At 49.8% G+C, this 20,235-nt stretch overlaps 1 protein-coding gene across 10 annotated transcripts in view; it reads left to right on the plus strand.

The window, feature by feature from the left end:
- PLEKHA7 (pleckstrin homology domain containing A7) overlaps positions 1 to 20,235 on the plus strand; it is a 221,816-nt gene that overhangs the window by 116,037 nt on the left and 85,544 nt on the right. The window contains exon 1 of one of the 10 annotated variants that reach the window (XM_070072902.1): positions 6,420 to 6,438. The exons of 7 other annotated variants lie outside the window; for them this stretch is intronic. The gene's annotated coding sequence lies outside the window, so the exon portion shown is untranslated. Of the gene's footprint in view, positions 1 to 6,419; positions 6,439 to 11,375; positions 11,579 to 18,474; positions 18,494 to 20,235 lie in introns of those variants that run through there. 2 more of the 10 variants (XM_051833961.2, XM_051833965.2) reach the window with 2 other exon arrangements.

The following is a 20,235-nucleotide window of genomic DNA, read 5'->3' on the forward strand; positions in this document are numbered from 1 at the left end:
TATGATACATCATGAGCTTGTCAGAGTTACTGCTGTGGATGTCTCTCCTTTATGTGTCTCTTAATCCGCTTCCTAGCTTTGGGGGAATCTGCAGAATCCAGCAGTCGGCACAGGGGTTCCTTTATTAGGAAGGTAGGGAGCTGCAAGGCTTCTTTAGGGAGAAGGGGGACCCCAGTTAGAACATTGCCCCATTTGCCCACCCCTGTGGCTCAGGCGCCATTCAGGAGGCATTCAGCAAAGCCCCACCGCCATTGTGGAGCTGTGACTGGAACCTGGTTTGACTCCAGACTCAGACTCATCCCACTTGAGTTTGCTGTCGCCTCTCCCCCTCTCCCATCTTACTTTGCCAGCACCACACCAAAATTAGAAAAAAGAAAAAATACTAGCATAAAGCCAGAAACTTCAGTGAGTGCTGTGCTCACTGGAAAGTCCATCTCTGGGGCTCTGCGCTTGGGGGCGGGGGGGAGTGTCAGGCGCCTTCTTCCTGCCTGTTCCCTGTGTTGGCCTCCCTTCCTGAATGGGCATCACTAGGAAATTGAAGAGGAAGCTTGTTTGGGTGGAGGTTTCCGAAGTCATCCCAGGTTGCCTTTTTCTAGAGGTGAGGTAGGCAGGGAACCTCTTCTTGCCTGGGCATCCAGAGGCCTCTCCCCAGCCCCATGGAGGGTGCTGGATTGGTGAGAGGTGGGGACGATGCCCCCTGGCACCCTCCCCATCTCTGAGCTGTTGGGGCTCAGGGGTCCCTGAGTTCTTAGTCCCATGGCTAGAGGACTCAAGGCGGGCGGGGAGGGTGTGCGCTTGGTTAATGGGAGCTTTGCCAGTGGGGGGGGGGGGGTTCCAAGGATGGTGGATTGAAGGAGGCTCAATTGGGTCACCCGACTGGGAACAGCAGAAGACTTCATCCTTTGGGATGCAGCTAGGCTGATTTCCCTGGCATAGCCCATGAGTACCTGCATGTTTTGTGCACAAAGACCCTGTACTTGAGCTCCTCATAGACGCCCCTGGCCTCTGGACACCGCTGGCACGGCCCGGTTTATGGAGTAAAATGCTAAATGGCAGGATTTGTGTGGGTTGCTCTACACTGCACACCTGAAAATGAGCTCACTGGCCAGCTTTGTCCCCACGCCTGCCTTCCTCCTTCCCTGAATTCTCCCACCTTGCACTGTTGGGAAAGTGCCATCTGTGTCCTCCCTGTGGGAGGCACTAGAGAGTCACCACTTGCTCAGTGTGGAGCTGATGCTGAGAACAAAGTCATCTAGTCACATCCATACGTGGGGTCGCATGGGATGTCAGAGCTGGAGCGGTGTCCATTCCAACCTTTCCCCATTTTGTACATGAGGTCATTGAGGCTCAGAGAGGGACCGCCATCTACCTCCTTCCCTCTGGCCTGGTGTGGTTATTTGGACAAATTAAGTGGTCACAGTAAGGTACAGAGGAGACATGATGCAGGGGAAGAGTATAGCTTCTGGACTTGGATTCCAATGGGAATCCTACGTTTTGGACAAACTCCTGTTAGGCTCCAGTTTCCTAAAATGTTAGTACCTCATTTAATGGTGCTTACACCTTCGAGATACTACTGGGGTGGGCACCTGCAAACATCGTGAGTAATTACAATGGGAGATGTTCAGGAAATAGTGACTGTTACTTTTCCTCTATTCCCAGTGGGTTTGTTTTTTTTCTTTCAAAAGGCAGAGTTAGAGGGGGAGAGAGAAAGAGACAAAGAGAGCTCTCCTATGCTGATTTACTTCCCAAATGCCTACGACAGCAGGGCCAGAGTCAGGAGCTGGGAGTTCAGTCCAGATCTCCCATGTGGGTGGCAGGAACCCAACTACTTGAGCCCCCCCCCCCCCCCCCCCGGACTGCATTGGTGGGAAGCTGGAGATTGCAGCTGGATCTGGAACCTGGCACTTTAATGTGGGATGTGGTGTCTTAATGGCCGGGTTAAGTGTCTACTCTAAGCTCCTCCTTTTCTTTCCCCACAAACTTTTGAAATTCCCACATATAAAATGCTCCAAGATAAGACAGCCTCCCCTGTAGGGCTGTGACTGCCTGCACTTGCTGCCGGGTGCCAGGGAGCCAGCCACAGTACGGCTCTGAGCAGTCACGCCGTTAAAGGCCTTGGTTCAGGATTTCTTCATCCTACCCAAGTAATTAAGGCTTCTCTTGACTCTCATAGTTGCCAAATGGGGTGTTTCGTGGATCCACAGACTCGCAGAGCTGGAGAACAGCATATGGTCATCTTGGCAGATTGCATGCCAAGCTTTGCATTCTTTTATTACCAGGATTCCTGCCAATTTTTTTTTTTTTTGACTTGAGCTTGAAAACTTCCACCAACAGGAAGCAGCCCACCAGTGTGATGTCTTCAGAGACCACTCTATAAGATCCATGCCCCCCAGTGACCCCACCACTGATCCCAGTCCAGCTATGTTGGTCCTCCCAGGACAAATGGACTCCCTCGGTTTCTCGGTCGGCCTTCACAAATGAACGCGGTGGTTGTGTTGAGTCCTCCAGGGATGTAGCTTTGGCCCCTGTGAGCACTTGGCCATGCTGGCCTGTCTCTCTTAGACTTGCTCCAGCCTTCTGCCCTGGCCTGAAGGTGTGGTTCCCAGCAGTGGTCGCAATATTTGGGTGGGGTCTGATAGGTTCAAAACCAAAAAACACTTTTCCTCCCTTGTTTTGGGCTCTGTGTTATTGAGTTTCAAAATCCTAGTAGTCCCTATAACAGCTTCTGCACATTGTTGACTAATTGGGCTTGTAGTAAACCAAATTGAAAAACTGATGCAGATTCTGTATCAATTTTTTAGGGCTGCCATAACAAATGGCCACAAAGCAGCTTAAAAAAAAAAAAAAACCATAAACTTACTGTCTACAATTCTGGAGGCCTGAAGTCCAAAATCAAGGTATCAGCAGGGTTTTTCCCATTCCATGTGTCCCTCTTCGCTTCTGGTGGCTACCAGCAGCCAGCTAGCCAGCTGGCTTGCTTGCTTTCTAATAAAGGCAACATGCATTTTCTGTTAACTTTTGTATTATTCTTATTTGAAAGGCCAAGTGACAGAGGAAGATTCATCTTCCATCACTGGTTCACGACCCAAAGCTCACAAACAGCTGGGCTGGGCCAAGAAGCCAGGAACTCCCATCATCCAGGTCTCCCACTTGGGTGACATCAACCCAAGTACTTGATCTATCATTCGCTGCCTCCAGGGGTGTGCATTAGCAGGAAGCTGGATTGGAAGCAGAGGTGGGACTCCACCCAAGGCACTCCAATATGGAATGCTGGCGTCCCAAGCAGTAACTTAACTGCTGCTTCACAACACACCTGTGCCAGCAGTTTTTGGCATACATTGGCTTTAGTTATGTCACTCCTGTCTCAGTCTTCACGTGGCCACCTCCCCTGTGTGCATTTTCATAGGTTATTCCAGTCGAGGCCAATGCTACTGGATTCCTCTGTGATGTCTTTTGAACAGGACACAGGGATTCCCAGATGTGAAGTGTGTTTTTCATGTTTGCTTGTGGAAATTAGTCACAGGGGAAGATGGATCGTTTAAAGCAGGAAATTAATTTTAAAACAGTGTATGAGTTTTTTCCTTTAATCTTTGTTTTCAGGAACCTAGTGTTAATTTATGGTTCAGAGACCTCAAGTAATTCTTTTAACCCTTTCAGGCCTCAACTACCTTACTTTTCAACCCTGAAACTTTTTTTAAAAAGATTTTATTTATTTGAAAGACAGAGAGACAGAGAGAGGAGAGACTGGAGAAAGAGAGATGAGAGAGAGATCTTCCATCTGCTGGTTCATTCCCCAAATGGTCACAACAGCTGGGGTCAGGCCAGGCTGAAGCCGGGAGGCCGGAACTCCATTCAGGCCTCCTACATGGGTGGTGGAGACTTGATTATTGGGTCATCTTCTGTTGCTTTCTCAGTTGCATTAGCAGGGAGCTGGATCAGAGTGGAGCAGCCAGAACTTGAAATGATGCTCTGATACAGGATGTCGGCATCACAGGTAGCAGGCAGCTTATTCTACTGTGCTACGACACCAGCCCCAGCCCTGAAACTGTTTTTTAAGGAAATATTTATTTTTTGCTTATTTGACAGGCAGAGAGAGAGAAAGAGAAATGGGCAAGAAGAACAGCCTTCCATGCACTGGTTCCCTCCCCAAATGTAGAAATAGTTGGGCTAGGCCAGGCTGGAGCCAACAGCTAGGAACTCGGTTCAGGTCACCCACGTGGGTGGCAGGGACCTGCATACTTGAGCTGTCACGGGCTGCCTCTCAGGGAGCACAGTAATGGGAAGTGGCATTCGGAAGCAGAGCTGGGACTCCAACACTGGCGCTCTGGTAAGGGGATGCAGGTTTTCCAAGTGGTTTTTAGCAGTTGCACCAGATATCCATCCCTAAAACTCTTCACACTGTGATTTCTGGAAAGCAGAGATTACCCTCTGTGCTAAACTGGGTCTCAAGTTGACATAATAGATTGAGAATTTACGACTAAGATGACAGTTTTTAATTCACAAATCTCAAAATCTGGAAAACTCTGTCCTTTTGCTTACCTTTGCGGGATAGAGAGACTAAGCTGCCACACACCTCTCTTCCTGATGACTCACCTTTCAGATGTAGGTCACTATGGGATTGGCACGTAGTTAGCTCTCAAATATTTGCTAAATGAGTGAGTGAATACTGATGTCACACACCCTCTTTCAATCAGTCTCTCTGCCTCTAAAAAAAAAAAAAAAAAAAAAAAAAAACAAAACAAAAACAAAACTTCCTAGAAGGAAGACAAGGGCTGCTGGAGATACTTAGCAGGCAGCAAGAAAGCAGCCTGTGTGTATGCTCACCGATCTGTTTCTGAAACACACGTACCACTTTGCTTTCTTTGTCGTCACGGCTTTGGCTGAGACACGGATACAAAGGGATTTCTGTATTGTAAGAGAATTAGAAACGTTGGAGGGAGGATAAATTCCACCAGGCATTCCCTCTCAACACCAGGAAGCACTCGGGAGTTGTGGGGACTGTGTGAACAAGAAGGATCTGCTGCTTCTGGGGGCCCAGTGTTGCTACATTGTTTGTTTTTCCAAGAGGAACTGGATTTTTATGTGATTTTGTCTATTTTTAAATGTTGGCTAAATTTCTAAAATCTGTGTTACACAAATAAAATTGGTTTTGGGGACAAATTGGTTTACAGATCACTCATTTGGAATCCCTGGCACATATTGAAGCCGTTGGGGTATGGCATGGACTCCTGGTCACCTCTTTCTAAGGACTGGTCTGGAGTGGTGTGGGGGACTTACGGGGGCTGGGTATGAAAGGGGCTTCCTGTGTTCATACTTGTGTGTGAATATGGAGGAGACCAAGAGATATAAATAGTAACAGAGGATAATATACAAAATTATTTTATATTTGCGTAAGATGTCCTAAAAATATTTGTGCATACATTTAAAAAAAGATTTATTTATTTGAAAGACAGAGATCAATCTTCTATCTGCTAGTTCTCTCCCCAAACGGCTGTAATGGCTGGAGCTGTGCCAGGCTAAAACCAGGAGCCAGGAACTCTAGGGGGTCTCCTACATGGGTGGCAGGAGCCCAAATCCTTGGGCCATCATTCACTGCCTTCACACGCACATTAATGAGGAGTTAGACTCAAACCAGTGCTATGATATGGGATATCAGCGTTCGAAGCAGCCGCCGAACCCACTATACCACAATACTGTCCCCTGCATAAGATTTTAAGTACATAAAATTACACAAGCACAGAAACCAAAAAGGAGATACAAGAAACTGGTAGGGTACCTGCCTCTGGGATTGACACTAAATTGGAGGAGGTAGGGGAACTGGCTTTTCATTTATATCCAAGTAACATTGTAGTACTTAAATGATTTTTGGAAAAGTAGAATGAAAAGACTTGTTGGGCAGAATCACTGCTGTAAGAGAAGCATGAGCCCTTAGTGCTGAGAGAATTGAGGGAGGAAGAAATTGGTGGCCAGGAATGACCAGGGAGGGCTACTTGGAAGAGAAGGGGCCCTGAAGGGTGGGCATCCAGGGAAGAGAGCAGCAGGAGCCCAAAGCCCAGGGATAGGGAGCAGGTGGACTGATAAGTTCGGTTGGTGCTGAGAATATTGGGAAGTGGTGAGCAACGAGGAAACTCCAGCAGTGAGGAGACGGGGAGGGTGTGTGGAGGGAGGGGCTGACAGGTGAGCTGGGCTCCCACGTGGTAATCTGGCCACAAGGAAGGGTCACGGTCACGGAGTGGCAGCCTCTCCTGCGGCCCCTGCTGGTCCCAGGCTGCTGTCACTGCTCCTGGCCAGGGTGTTTCCTGGTGAACCAGGGTTACACTGTGCACCTGATGAGTAAGCTCATGGCACTTCCGGGTCCTCCACGCCCCTGGGCAGTGTGAGCCTGGCAGCTGGCCGCCCTCTGCTCATGTGTGTCTGAAGTGGTTTCCCTGCCTTCAGGTAAGCACATTCCACAAACATTTAGGAGGGGTCTGTAGCGCCACTGGCTACAGACTGAAGTGTAGCCACTGAGGACTAGCCCACACTTTGGAATTAAGCTGACCTGGGCTTGAAGTTTGACCTTGCCTCTTACTGGTTGTGTGGACTGAAGGGCCTTTGACTCCTTTGGGCCTCATTTGCAAAATGGAGCTAAGGCAACTTACCTTCTAGGGTTGTTGTACCTAGCAAGCAGGTATGCCTTGTGTTTCTCTTCTGTAAGGGCTCCCGCTGTTACTGTGATCTGTGGGTGGTGTGTTTTGTGTGATGTGAAATGTTAATCTATCTGTGACCATCTGTTTTGGTGTTTCTTTTTTTTTTTTTAAAAAGATTTATTTATTTATATGAAAGGCAGAGTTGCAGAGGAAGAGAGAGAGGTCCTCCATCTGCTGGTTCACTCCTCAAGTGACCTCAATGGCCAGAACTGAGCCGATCTGCAGCCAGGAGCCAGGAGCCTTCTCTGGGTCTCCCATGCGGGTGCAGAGGCCCAAGGATTTGGGCCTTCTTCCACTGCCTTCCCGGGCCATAGCAGAGAGCTGGACTGCAAGAGGAGCAACCGGGGCAGGATCCGGCGCCCCAACCAGGACTAGAACCCAGGGTGCTGGTGCCGCAGGTGGAAGATTAGCCTAGTGAGCTGTGCCGGCTCTATTCTTTGTGGTTGTAAGCTCCTAATCAGTGGGGATCATCATGGTTTCTCCCTGGCAAAGCAGAGTGCCAAGCACAAAGTAGGGCTAATGAATGGGGATTGTGCTCCTAAACCTAATCCAGTCTTTTTACTTATTTGAAAGTCAGAGTTACACAGAGAGAGGAAAGGCAGAGAGAGAGAGAGGTCTTCCATCTGATGGTTCACTTCCCAATTGGCCGCAACAGCCAGAGCTGTGCTGATCTGAAGCCAGGAGCCAGGAGCTTCTTCCGGGTCTCCCACGCAGGTGCAGGGGCCCAAGCAGTTGCGCCATCTTCTACTGCTTTCCCAGGCCATAGCAGAGAGCTGGATCGGAAGTGGGGTAGCCGGGACTAGAACCGGCACCCATATGGGATGCCAGCACTTCAGGCCAAGGCATTAACCTGATGCGTCACAGCGCCGCCCCCTCCCCCCCCAATCCAGTCTTTACGGCAGTTACTTGGTGATGGATTAGAATGAAGACAACTTTTGTTAAAGCCAGTGGTCTTGTTAGGATGATCTGTCAGGATGACTTGTGAATCATTTCTTTCTGCTGGGCAAGGTGATATTTATACGGTTTGGGCAGCCTTTATAAAATGTACATAAAATTGCAGAAAGCACATAAACACATCCATAGAGCCCTTCCTGGGGACTTGCGAAAACAAGGGGCCTACAGCTTGCACTGTGGTAGTTTCATGGTAGATCACGTCTTCAGCAGGGATTTATGGAGCACTGACCGCAGGCAGTACTGGGAGTTAGGAGGGGTATGGGGATTTCTTTTTTAAAAGGTTTTTACTTGTGGTATAGAGGGTTAAGCCACCACCTGTGATGCTGGCATCCCGTATCAGAATGCTGATTCAAGTCTCAGCTACTTGGCCTCCAATCTGGCTGCCTGCTTGTGTGTCTGGGAAGGCAGAGGAAGATGGCCCAGAGGTACTTGGACCCCTTGGACCCCTTGCCACTCACATGGGAAATCTAAATGCAGTTCCTGGCTCCTGGCTTCAGCCTGGCTCAGCCCAACCATTGTAACCTTTTGGGGAGTGAACCAGCAGGTGGAAGATTTCTGTCTCTGTCTCCCCTCCCCTCCCCTCCCCTCCCCTCCCCTCTTCTCTCTCTTTCTTTCTTTCACTCTGCCTTTCCAATAAATCTTTAAAAGACATTTTTTAATGCACTGACAGCTCTCTCTCTTTTTTTTTTTTTTTTTTTTTTTTTTGATAGAGTAGACAGAGACAGAAAAGTTTTCCTTTACTGTTGGTTCACCCTCCAATGGCTGCTGTGGCCGGCACACTGCGCTGATCCAAAGCCAGGAGCCAGGTGCTTATCCTGGTCTCCCATGGGGTGCAGGGCCCAAGTACTTGGGCCATCCTCCACTGCACTCCTGGGCCACAGCAGAGAGCTGGACTGAAGAGGAGCAACTGGGACAGAATCCAGTGCCCCAACAGGGACTAGAACCCGGTGTTCCAGTGCCGTAGGCAGAGGATTAGCCTATTGAGCCACGGCGCTGGCCTTTTTTTTTTGTAATAAAGATTTTTTATTTACTTGATATTTTATTTATTGAGTTACAGGCAGAAACAGGGAGAGATAGAGAGAAAGGTCTTCTTCCACTGGTTCACTCCCCAAATGGCCACAATGGCTGGAGCTGGGCCGATCTAAAGCCAGGAGCTTCTGGGTCTCCCATGTAGGTACAGGGACCCAAGCACTTAGGCCGTCTTCTACTGCTTTCCCAGGCCATAAGCAGAGAGCTGGATCGGAAGAGGAGCAGCTAGGATATGAATCAGTGCTGATATGGGATGCCAGCACTGAGGCGGAGGCTTAGCTTACTACGCTACAGCACCAATCCGGGATTTTTGTTTATTTGAAAAGCAGAGTTGGAGAGGGGAGAGGGAGATATATCCTCCCTCTGCTGGTTCACTCCCCAAATGGCCAGAATGGCCAGGGCTGGACCAAGGACTTGGGCCATCTTCTGCTGCTTTCCCAGAGAGCTGGATTGGAAGTAGAACAACGGGCCTTGAACCAGCACCCATATGGGATGCCAGAGTCACAGCCAGCAACTTAACCCACTATGCCACAACACCGAGCACCTAAAAGAATTTTTTTAAAAAAAAGACTTTCATTTGAGAGAGACAGAGAAAGAGACAAGACATATATAGAGGGAGAGCTATCATCTGTTGATTCACTCCCAAATGTCTCCAACGGCATGGGGTGGGTCGAGTCTGGAGTTGGAGCTCAATCTGGGTCTTCCAAGTTGGTGGCAGGAACCCAGTATCTTGAGCCTTCAAGAAATTCTAGGGTCTCTGTTGGCAGAAAACTGCAGTTAGGAGCTGAAGATGAGAATCAGACCCAGGTACTCTGATGTGGGATGCTGACTTCTTAACTACTAGGGAGCAAATGGTGAGTATGGATACAAGTTTTAGCAAAACTGTCTTTCTGATTAGGTTCAGAACAAAATCCCCTTATCTTTTTTTCATACAACAAAATCTGTTGAGCTGGTACTGCCATGTAAGGCACTGTGCTGAGCACTGAAACACTGCTGTCAAAACACTGGTCTCTGCTCCCTGGGGCTTGTATCTGAGTACTCACCTGCACTGTAACCTGGGGATCTGCGCAGGCTGCAATGGAAAGAACCACAGTGTAGTTCTGTGACTTTGGTGTCTTAATGTCCCATTCATTCATTCATTCATTTAATTTGACAGAGTTAGACAGTGAGAGAGAGAGAGACAGAGAGAAAGGTCTTCCTTCCGTTGGTTCACCCCCCAAATGGCCACTACAGCTGGTGCTGTGCCGATCCGAAGCCAGGAGCCAGGTGCTTCCTCCTGGTCTCCCATGCGAGTGCAGGGCCTAAGCACTTGGTCCATCCTCCACTGCCTTCCTGGGCCACAGCAGACAGCTGGACTGGAAGAGGAGCAACCAGGACTAGAACCTGGTGCCCATATGGGATGCCGGTGCCGCAGGTGGAGGATTAACCAAGTGAGCCATGGCGCTGGTCCCTTAATATCCCTTTCTAATCTTTCTCTGTCCTTTTCCCTTCCTGGTGTCTTTTGGGAGTAATAACTACATGGTTAAATTGGTGTTGAGCAAGGGGGCAGGCCTGTGGCAGAGTGGCTACCTTCCCCATTGGGACACCTGCATCCAATATCAGAGTGCCTTGGTTCAAGTCCCAGTTCCGCTTCCAATAGAGCTTCCTGTTAATGTGCACCCTGAGAGGCAACACATGATGGCTCAAATGCTTGGGTTCCTACCACCCATGTGGGAGACCCAGATTGAGTTTCAGGCTTCTGGCTTCAACCCGGCCCAGCCTTGGCTGTTAGCTGGCATTTTCTTTTCTTCTTCTCTTTTTTTTTTTTTAATAAAGATTTATTTATTTGAAAGTCAGAGTTACAGACACACACACACAGAGGGAGGGAGGGGGGAGGAGGGGAAGGAGGGAGGGAGAGAGAGATTGGTTCCATCCACTGATTCACTTCCCAAATGGCCACAATGGCGGGGGCTGGACCAAGCTGAAGCCAGGAGTTAGGAGCTTCTTCTAAGTCTCCCATGTGTGTAGCAGGGGCCCAAGCACTTGGGTCATCTTTTGCTGCTTTCCCAGGGGCATTAGCAAGGAGCTGGATTAGAAGTGGCACAGCTGGTCTCAAACCAGCATCCATAAGGGATACTAGCATTGCAGGTGGCAGTTTAACCCACACAGCAGCCCCTGTTAGCATTTGAGTAGTGAACCAATGGATGAAAGACCTTTCTGTGTTTCTTTTTCCTCTCTCTCTCTACCTATCAAATAAAATGAAAATAAATAAGTAAGTAAGAAGTACTTTAAAAATGGTACAAAGTGGGTCTTAGCCGTCCCAAGCAGTGAGGAAAGAGTCAGATTGGTATTGGGGAAGGTGGATGTGGTGGCTGCTCAGCTCCTGCCCTGCCTGGGGTGAAACACGGATACAAGTGCTCTCAGTTCTCTGCCAAAGATAGGCTCTGCTTTGGGGCTGGTTTCAGGGCAAAATGGAGTGAGTGATTCATTCTGACACCAGAGTTGTAAGTGGAGGTGTTTGTTATATGCTGGTTAGAGAGATGCAGGCAACCCCACAGTCTCAAAGAAGAACTCAAGAGTTGGGTTCCAGAGGCACCAGGTGCCTGCCTCCCTGTTTACAGCAGCCAGTGCTGCCCCTGGCCGCGGCGGGGCAGTGACTCAGAGCTGAAGCTGTGTTCCTGCCTGCTGCCAGATTTTGCGTAGGGGGTGGAGAGGAAGCAGAATGAATGAGCAGGAGCAAGTGGCGGCCGGATTTGTAACACCTTGGGGGAGGCAGGCACTTGAGATCCAAACCTGAGAGACAGCAGCAGACAGGCCGAGCGACTTCCTCCCTGTGTGATCCAAACCGAGGGCTGTGGCCGGGGAAGACACGGCCGATTCTGAGCGTGGAGCTTCTGCAGCTTTCCCCAGCAAGAAGGAGAGAGCAGGTTAGTCTGTACCGGTTTCCTAGGGGCTCAGTTTGCTGTGGTTTATTATGATTCACCAAAGCCTAGTAATGAGTGAGAGGGAGTTTCTGATGGTTGGAAAGCGCATGTGGTTCACTAAAATAAATAAATAACGCTCAGTTTAATCGGGAATAAACAGGGCAGAAGTGGCATCGCCTATACCTCCTGATGCTATCCCAGAGATTGCTCTCTTGGCAAGTACAATCAGGGACAGCCACTCTGCTTCCCGTCCCTGTGTTTTCCATTGTGTGCAGTGATGTTAAATCTCTGTCTGTCGCTCTGTGGATGGCTGTAGTTTGAGATGAACCTCAGCTTCTTAAAATGTTACAGCCGGAGGGAAGGTCCCTAAGACACTTGGCTCAGGGTTCTCATTTGACAGTTGAGGAAGCTGACTTATTTAAGAGCATTAAAACGGAAGCATAAACCCGGGTGTTCTGAGGCTGACAGTGTTTCCATCAAGTTTCTAAACTTCTGTGGAATGAGTGTCCCTGGCTTAGCTCAGGCTGCTGGGGAGGCAAGACATTCTTGGGCTATACATAGGGCTTGGCCCTCATAAGGGACACAAGTGCCGCTGAAGGCAGGCGCCTGTTGATCTTGAACCACCTTGCCTGGCAGGCAAGTTCCTTAAATAGAAACTTCAAGAGGAGCCTGGGTGCTGTGCCTTCATTCACAAGGGAAGAAAGTGTGTGCTTGAGCCTCTGTCCCATAGCAGGCTCAGAATGCTGGAGTTTGCTCATGGAAAGAAGGAAAACAACTCTGCGTGTAGTTAAGAGCTAGAAAGAGCACCATGGCAGCACTGAAGGCTGAAGTGTCTGCTGCAGGCTGGGCACGTTATCAGTATTCTTCACTCATGCAGGGCTGGACTTATCTTCTTTACAGATAAACTCAAGAAGGTCACGAACTCATTCAAGGTCGGGTACCACCAGCATGTGGCAGAGCTGGGATTCAAAAATCCAGTCTGGGACTCTGATGTGCCTAGAGTTCATGCAGCTGCTTGTGGCTTTTCTAAGTGGAGAGTGTAACCTGCTGATTTCACAGTGAGGAAGCAGACCCAGAGACGTTAAGTACTTGCTCAGGCTGTGGAGCTGCTCAGTCGCAACGATGCTATCATTCAAGCTCCTGTTACGTGGCTTCTCTGCCCACTTCCTTTAAGGAAAAGTTAGGGAAAGGCTCTCTGGGCTTGAGTGCCTGATTCTATCAGGAGGTGGGCTTCAGTAGTTTTAGGGTTCCTGAGATCCTATGAAACCAAAATTAAAATGTCCTATTCACCGATTGGCAATCCTAAGTAGTAGGACTTACAAGTATGGAAAGTTGCAAACAGAGAGGTTTGCAGTACAGGCTCCTGGGTCAGAGGAGACACGTTACAAAATGAGTTGGCTGCAGAATAGATGGGAAAGCTCTGGTGAACCAAGGGAAATACAGAGCTTTGCGGATCGTGCTGGAAGACTTTGTCTGCTAAGTCCAGAGTTTGCAAAGGATGGGCTGACTTCTTTCTTTGCAGGTATGGGAACTTTTGGTTTACTCAGTTAGTTGGTGACTTCCTTATGCCCAGCTCTGTCTGTGCCAGGCTCTGTCCCTTTTGTACCTTTGGGCAAGGAGCGTAGTGACTGCTGCTCTGATGATAGATCTGGGTAACTACACTGCCCTGTGGCTGCCTGGGTTGGTGTGAAATTGGCCAGAGTGGGCATGGGGAAAGCCCTGCTGTGGTTTTCGCAATGCTCCCCAGGACTGATCAGTCTCCCAGTCCCAGTGTTGGACACTTCTCCAGAGCCCCTGGGCCCCACCATACCCACTCTCTGGGGGCTCTGTGATACCTTGAGCTGCTGAGATGGGTTCTGCATGGCCTCAGCCTGCAGGTGATTGATGGATGTCTCTGCTTAGGCTATTGAGGAAGATAGAGCTCAAGTGCCAAATCCACGGCCGTCCCCATTCCTCTGCTGTAAGAACTTAGGGTCTTACCTGGAGGTAGGGAAGAGAGTGGGGAGGAGTCCTAGCACGTGTGAAATATGTAGAGAGTAATTCATGGAGCAGACTCAGTCACCAAATTGTGGGCTGCACACCACATCCCCTTGCCATTCACAAAGGGAGACATGGGGGATGTTTGCACTCTCCTGTGTGTTTTTAATCACTCAGTCACTTCCTCTTGGGTGTTTGTAGTCCATTCTCTCTCTCTCTTTTTTTTTTTTTTTTTTTTGACAGGCAGAGTTAGAGAGAGACAGAGAGAAAGGTCTTCCTTCCGTTGGTTCACCCCCCAAATGGCTGCTACAGCTGGCGCACTGCGTCGATCCAAAGCCAGGAGCCAGGTGCTCCTCCTGGTCTCCCATGCAGGTGGAGGGCCTAAGCACTTGGGCCATCCTCCACTGCCCTCCCCGGCCACAGCAGAGAGCTGGACTGGAAGAGGAGCAACCGGGACAGAATCCAGTGCCCCAACCAAGACTAGAACCCTGTGTGCTGGTGCCGCAGGCGGAAGATTAGCCTAGTGAGCCACGGTGCTGGCCTTGCGGTCCATTCTTTCGGTGCACTCTGTTGAGTGCATTAACTCTCCTTCGTGGGAGTTAGGGGACATTGCAGGGGAGGGATCATTCCTCCAGACTACCTTGTCACACGATTCTGGGGAGAGCCAAAGACGAAGCATTTGCGGCATGTGAGTGGCTCACTCTTCCTTGCTCTGGAAATGAAGATGGAAACCAGACTGCCTTCTGGTGGCAGCTGCTCACTAGGTTTTTCTCTGCTTGTTACCCAAGTGCACATTTCTGTAGAGTTGCCCAGCTGATTTGCAGGCACAGTCTCATTTTTACCCTGGGGTCTCAGTTCTTATTCATTCAGCAGGTATTTTTCTGAACACCTCCTATGAACCATGCACGATAATATATGTAATGATTGGCAGATACAATAGTGAAAAGACAGGCCAGGTTTTTGCTCTCATGGAATTCACATGCTTGTCAGACTGACAGTAGTCAAACATATCCATATGTAAGGACTTAATAGCTTGGGAGGATGTACATGGGGTGACTGTTAGGAAGAGGTGACAATTCTGCAGAGATCTGAATGACAAGGACTCGCTGAAGGTAGGGGACAGAGCATCCAGGCTGAGAGGACCTCTGGGACATTGTTAGGTCAGCAGGAGGAACAGCAAGGAGGCCAGTGGGGCTGGGGCTGCCTGGGCAAGGGGAAGAAATGTGCATGATGAGGCTGGAACTAAGCAGAGGTCGAGTCAGCCAGGTGAGAAGCTGATTTTTATTCTCTGTGTGATGTCATAAGATTTACTGGAGGAGCATGACATGGCCCAACTTGTATTTGAAAAGATATGGTAGGTTCCAGGGAAGGAGATTGGGTGGTCCAGAGGTCACGCTAGAAGCAGAATGGGCAGTGGGGAAGCTGTTGCTGTATCTAGTCTACAGGTGAGTAGGATGCTAGCTGTAGGGATGGAGGGAAGTGGATGAACTCAGAGCATGTTTATAGCTAGAGGCATAGGACTTGTTACTGGTAAGTGGAGTTAAAGGAAGAGGAGATGACTCTGGTTTTTGGAGAGTGATGCAGTCACTAGTATTGGAAATAGGGAAGCCTGGAGGGGAGTGTTGGGTTTGGGGAGAAGGAGGCTCATTCCCATTTGGATGCCTGTTAAAATATAGATGCCTGGCGCCGTGGCTCAATAGGCTAATCCTCCGCCTGCGGCGCCGGCACACCGGGTTCTAGTCCTGGTTGGGGCACCGGATTCTGTCCTGGTTGCTCCTCTTCCAGTCCAGCTCTCTGCTGTGGCCCGGGAGTGCAGTGGAGGATGGCCCAAGTCCTTGGGCCTTGCACCCGCATGGGAGACCAGGAGGAAGCACCTGGCTCCTGGCTTTGGATCAGCGCGGTGTGCTGGCCACGGCGCGCCAGCCGCAGCGGCCATTAGAGGGTGAACCAACGGAAAAGGAAGACCTCTCTCTCTCTCTCTCTCTCTCCACTCTGCCTGTCAAAAATAAATAAAATATAAGTTTAAAAAAATATATGGATGCCTGATAGTCATTGCCACAAAGCACAGTGAGGCTCAACAAACAGTACCTGCTGGGGCCGGTGTTTGTTGTAACCATTAGGATACTGTTTGGGATGTCCACTTTGCATATGAGAAGACGTGGGTTTGAGTCCTGTCTGTGCTCCCGATTCTTCTTACTACTGTGTACCTTGGGAGACAGTGGGTGAAGGCCCAGGGATTTGGATCCTTGGCACCCATGTGTAAGACCTAGATTGAGTTACCAGCTTCTTGTTTTGCCTGGCCCAGCCCTGGCCATTGCAGGCATTTGGGGAGTGAACCTTTTTTTTTTTTTTTTTTTTTTTTTTTGGAAGAAGAACACTTTTTGTATGCCAGGCATCATGCAAGTCTCTTTCATGTATGTTCCTTTTATCCTCATAACAATTTTTTGAAGGGACATTTTAATCTGCACTTTGCAAGTTGAAGTGAAGAGCTAAGGCCCAGAGAGGGGAGGTGGCTTGCTCTGGTTTAAACCCGTACCTCCTGACCTAGAGCTGGCTTATTGCTGGGGTGGGTGTTGGGGAGGCTGTTCAGGGCTGTGTTGATGGCTTCCATTTGCAGAGAGCTTGGGGCCTAGACATGGGCTCTCCGAGGCCTGATCCCCAAGTGTCAGGCACAAGGGCCTGTCCAAGGAAAGCCCATGTACAGCAGGCTGTTGTAAATCTTGACATTCTCACAACAGCACAAACTCAAAAGACCATTTCAGAAGCGGTATCGGCCTCCTTAGAAATGCCACATTAAAACCGGTGACGCTCTACACTAAGTGAGCAATTCTGTGAAAGTGCGAAGTAAATAAACCAAAAGGAGTTGAGGAAATGTTGAGGGAATAGGGAAAAACTGCAGCTCTTGATGGCTGCCTCTTTATTGAGGAACCTAAGTGAGCAGAGGCAATTTCTTTCTTTCTTTTTTTAAAGATTTGTTTATTTGAAAGGTAGATTTTACAGAGAGGCAGAGGCAGAGAGAGAGAGAGAGAGATCTTCCATCCACTGGTTCACTCCCCAAATGACCACATTGGGTGGAGCTGGGCCGATCCAAAGACAGGAGCTTTTTCCAGGTCTCCCACACCGGTGCAGGGGCCCAAGCACTTGGGCCATCTCCTACTGCTTTCCCAGGCCATAGCAGAGAGTTGGAATGGAAGTGGAGCAGTTGGGACTTGAACTGGCACCTATTTGGGGTGCCAGCACCACAGGCGTTGGCTTTACCTGCTACGCCACAGCGCTGGCCCCAGAAGCAATTTCATATGTTCTTGCAGCATTATTAGGTCACTCAGTGTCCTGAGACGATGAGATTTGGAGTTAGGATAGGCAGTGCCTTAGCAAACCCGGAGGCAGTGCTGAATGTGGCTTCAGCCTGCAGGGCGACTCTTTGATGATGTTCTGAGAGCCCCCTCTGAGGACCCTCAGGTTCAGGGGCCACCTGCAGCCCAGCACACCAATGAGCAGGTACTTGGGAGAACCCTCCGCAGGCTGCTTGTCTTATACTACAGGCTGTTTCCCCTCCTCCTCTTGTTAGCGTGGACCAGGTAGGAGCTGGTGCTGACTGAGCAGATCCGTCACTCTCTCGGCACACCAGTGCCTGCACTGTCAGAAGCTCAGGTGTACCAGGGCTCTCTGAGCTCACCTGTTCAGCCTCATTCACATAACTCCAGAACTTCCTTGCCATGACCAAACAATTGCCGTGCTGAGTCATGGGAAACTTTCTGTTCAAGCAGCTGTGGTTACTGTTGACATTACAGTCAAAATCTTTATGAGTGGGAAATGAATCTTGCAAAAATGTTGCAAGGTACCACTGGGTCCATTTCCTGGCTTTGTGGGTACAGGGGCTCTTTCACCTTGGTCCTTGCTTCTTTGGTTCCTCAATCCTGCGTGTTTGCTGTCACACGTCCTTGGGACCTGCGTCCTCCCTAGCTGGGGCATGTGAAGACACGCTTGTTGATGTGGACTGCTACCTGGGACTCTCCTTCACGGGGATTGCCTTTCCCCGCCCCCTTCCACCTGCGCCCCCTGGCCCATGAGACTGGCCTCCATCAGCTTGCAGGAGCAGGAGTGGGGGCTGAGCCTGACCACAGCACTGTGCTTTCTCCTCATTGGCCGAATGCCCCTCTCGGTGGCCTGAGGAGGTGGAGGGGCCCCACTGTGGAGGAACATTTTTGCGCTCCCCACCGACTGGGCCATCTCCATTCTATCAGGGAGCCAGGTGGCAATTCAGGTTTCAGAACAGGTCTTTCAGGGGATATGTCTGTGCCTGCCAAGTGCTTCTTGAGACAGGGTGAGACAGCCTGAAACTCCTGTGTTGTGAGTTTTAGGATCAGAAAATGGGGCTGACTCTGGGGGCTTCAGGACTGAAGGGTCAGGGTCAGCTATGCAGCCATCTGCAGATCGGCTGGGAAGTCAGGCTGGGTAGGCAGTCTGGGGTCCGTGAGGGTGGGCCCCGGGCGTGGTGGAGGTCAGCCAGGAAGAACGCGGGAGGTGTCTGTGGTGGCGGGCAAATCTGCAACTTCCTGGGCCTCCCTTTCCTCCTGTGTGGCCTGCGGTGATGATGCATAACCTGTCCTGCTGGATACTTGGGGAGATGGAGTGGAGCAGCCCTGGGACCCAGCTCATGTCCCTTGGCCCTAAGAATGCTGAATCCAAAGCTCTGCCTTGTGTTTGATTCAAAATGATGACATTTAAGACCTCCTTGTGGGGCTGGCACTGTGACGTAGCGGGTAAAGCCACCACCTGCAGTGCCAGCATCCCATATGGGCGCCAGTTCGAGTCCTGGCTGCTTCACTTCTGATCCAGCTCTCTGCTATGGCCTGGGAGGGCAGTACAAGATGGCCCAAGTCCTTGGGACCTTGCACCAGTGTGGGAAACCCAGAAGAAGCTCCTGGCTCCTGGTTTCAGGTGGGCGCAGCTCCGGCCGTGGTGGCCAATTAGGGAATGAACCAGCGGATAAAAGACCCCCCCTCCCCCTTTCTCTCTCTCTCCCTCCCTCCCTCTCTTTGACTCTGCCTTCAAATTAATAAATAAATCTTTAAAAAGGCAAAAAAAGACCTCCTTATTCAGGAGACATTTACTCTGGTTCATTTCTTCCCAACATATGAATTGTTCTTTTTTCTTTTTTTTTTTTTTAATTTAGTATTAGTTATTTAATTTAGTATTTTTAAATTTAGTGTTTTAATTTAGTACTCCATAACCCACAGCCTTAGTTTCCTTATGTGTAACACGGGGATATAAATATCTATAGTTCCTGTCTCAGCAGATGGCTGGAAGATCAAATCCATGAATGTGAGCACACTTCAAGCTTTGAGTGTAAAATGCAAGAGGCACTGGTGAGGATACTGTGGCCAGAAACTGTTTTGAGCAAAGAGAGCAGCACCCATCTTAGGGAAGAGAGTCTGGGGAACTGCCTCTAGCTCTGATGGCTAATTTCTGTCGACTTTTTAGAAATGACCTTTCTTCTGATGGTAAAATGTCAAATTCAGCTTAGTGCCTGCACCTTCCAGCTCGCGATGCATCTGCTTAAGACTCTGTGCTATAAGTCGGCATAGTTGGGGGCGGGAGTCCAAGATTGCTGTTAAGGTTGTGCAGTGTGCATGAATTGCTGGCTGCTAGAATGACTGCAGGCACACGGAAGAGCTGCTCTTTGCCCTCATCTGTCAGACACCACCAGCTGGTCTCGTAGGAATCAAGGCTATTTGGGGGCCACTGAATGCCACCCGAGGGTTGTCACTCACAACTTTGGCCGTGGGCACCAGAGGAAGGAGAGAGAGGGAGCAGTGTGGATGGTCTGTTTTTCCGATGCCTTGTCTTTAGGGCTTTCTGATCATGGCCAAGAAGCTGCCAGCCTCACAGACTCCTAAGGGGAGACAGCCGGGTGTCATGCAGAGAGCAGAGCCTTTGGAAATAGAGGTCCTGCATCCGCGTGCCAGTCTTCTCTCTTACCAGCTTATCTTGCACAAGTCCCTTAACCTCTCGAAGCAGCTTCCTCATTGATAAGATGGAGGACAGTGTTAATGGCAGACGTGTGTGGAGAACAGTTTGTGGACTGCCCAGCCCTTGGGAGGCTGTGGTGTGCAGTGGTGGTGTGGCTTGTTGTTACACACATCATGAGCAGGGTATTTTCTTCTTTTTTTTTTTTCCTTTCTCTCCAGGTAGGAATGAGTTAGCCTGAGATTACAGTTTATGTTTTTGAGTTTCCTCTCTAGAAAAAGCTGGCTGCAAACAGAGCCTTGCACTTGAGTGTGGTGCAAGATTCTGAAACAGGTGTTGGAGGGGCCTGCCGCTGCTTATCTTAGATGCTTACGCCTGAACTTGGCTTTGTTGGGAAGACTGGGCTGCTGCCTGCCAGATGAGGTCATAGGATTCCATGGGCTGCCTGGGACCCAGAGCTGAGAATTCAGAGGTTGGCTGTGGTTAGGAAGGGGAGAGTGCGGTAGGGGTGGTGCATAGGGAGCAGCCTGCCTGATAGCTCTGCCTGCTTCACGTTTGGCTCCTCTAAGGTTTAGACTGCTCTAACTTCACTACCCAGCTTATGCCAGACACCAGGGCCCCAAGAAGAGTAAGGAAAACTTTCTCAGCCTTAGGGAGTTTTTCTTTTGCTTCTGCTCTGTGGATTTAGACCTGTTAATCTCCAGGGAATCTCT

This window comes from Oryctolagus cuniculus, chromosome 1 (genome assembly GCF_964237555.1).
Source record: "Oryctolagus cuniculus chromosome 1, mOryCun1.1, whole genome shotgun sequence".
NCBI lineage: Eukaryota > Metazoa > Chordata > Mammalia > Lagomorpha > Leporidae > Oryctolagus > Oryctolagus cuniculus.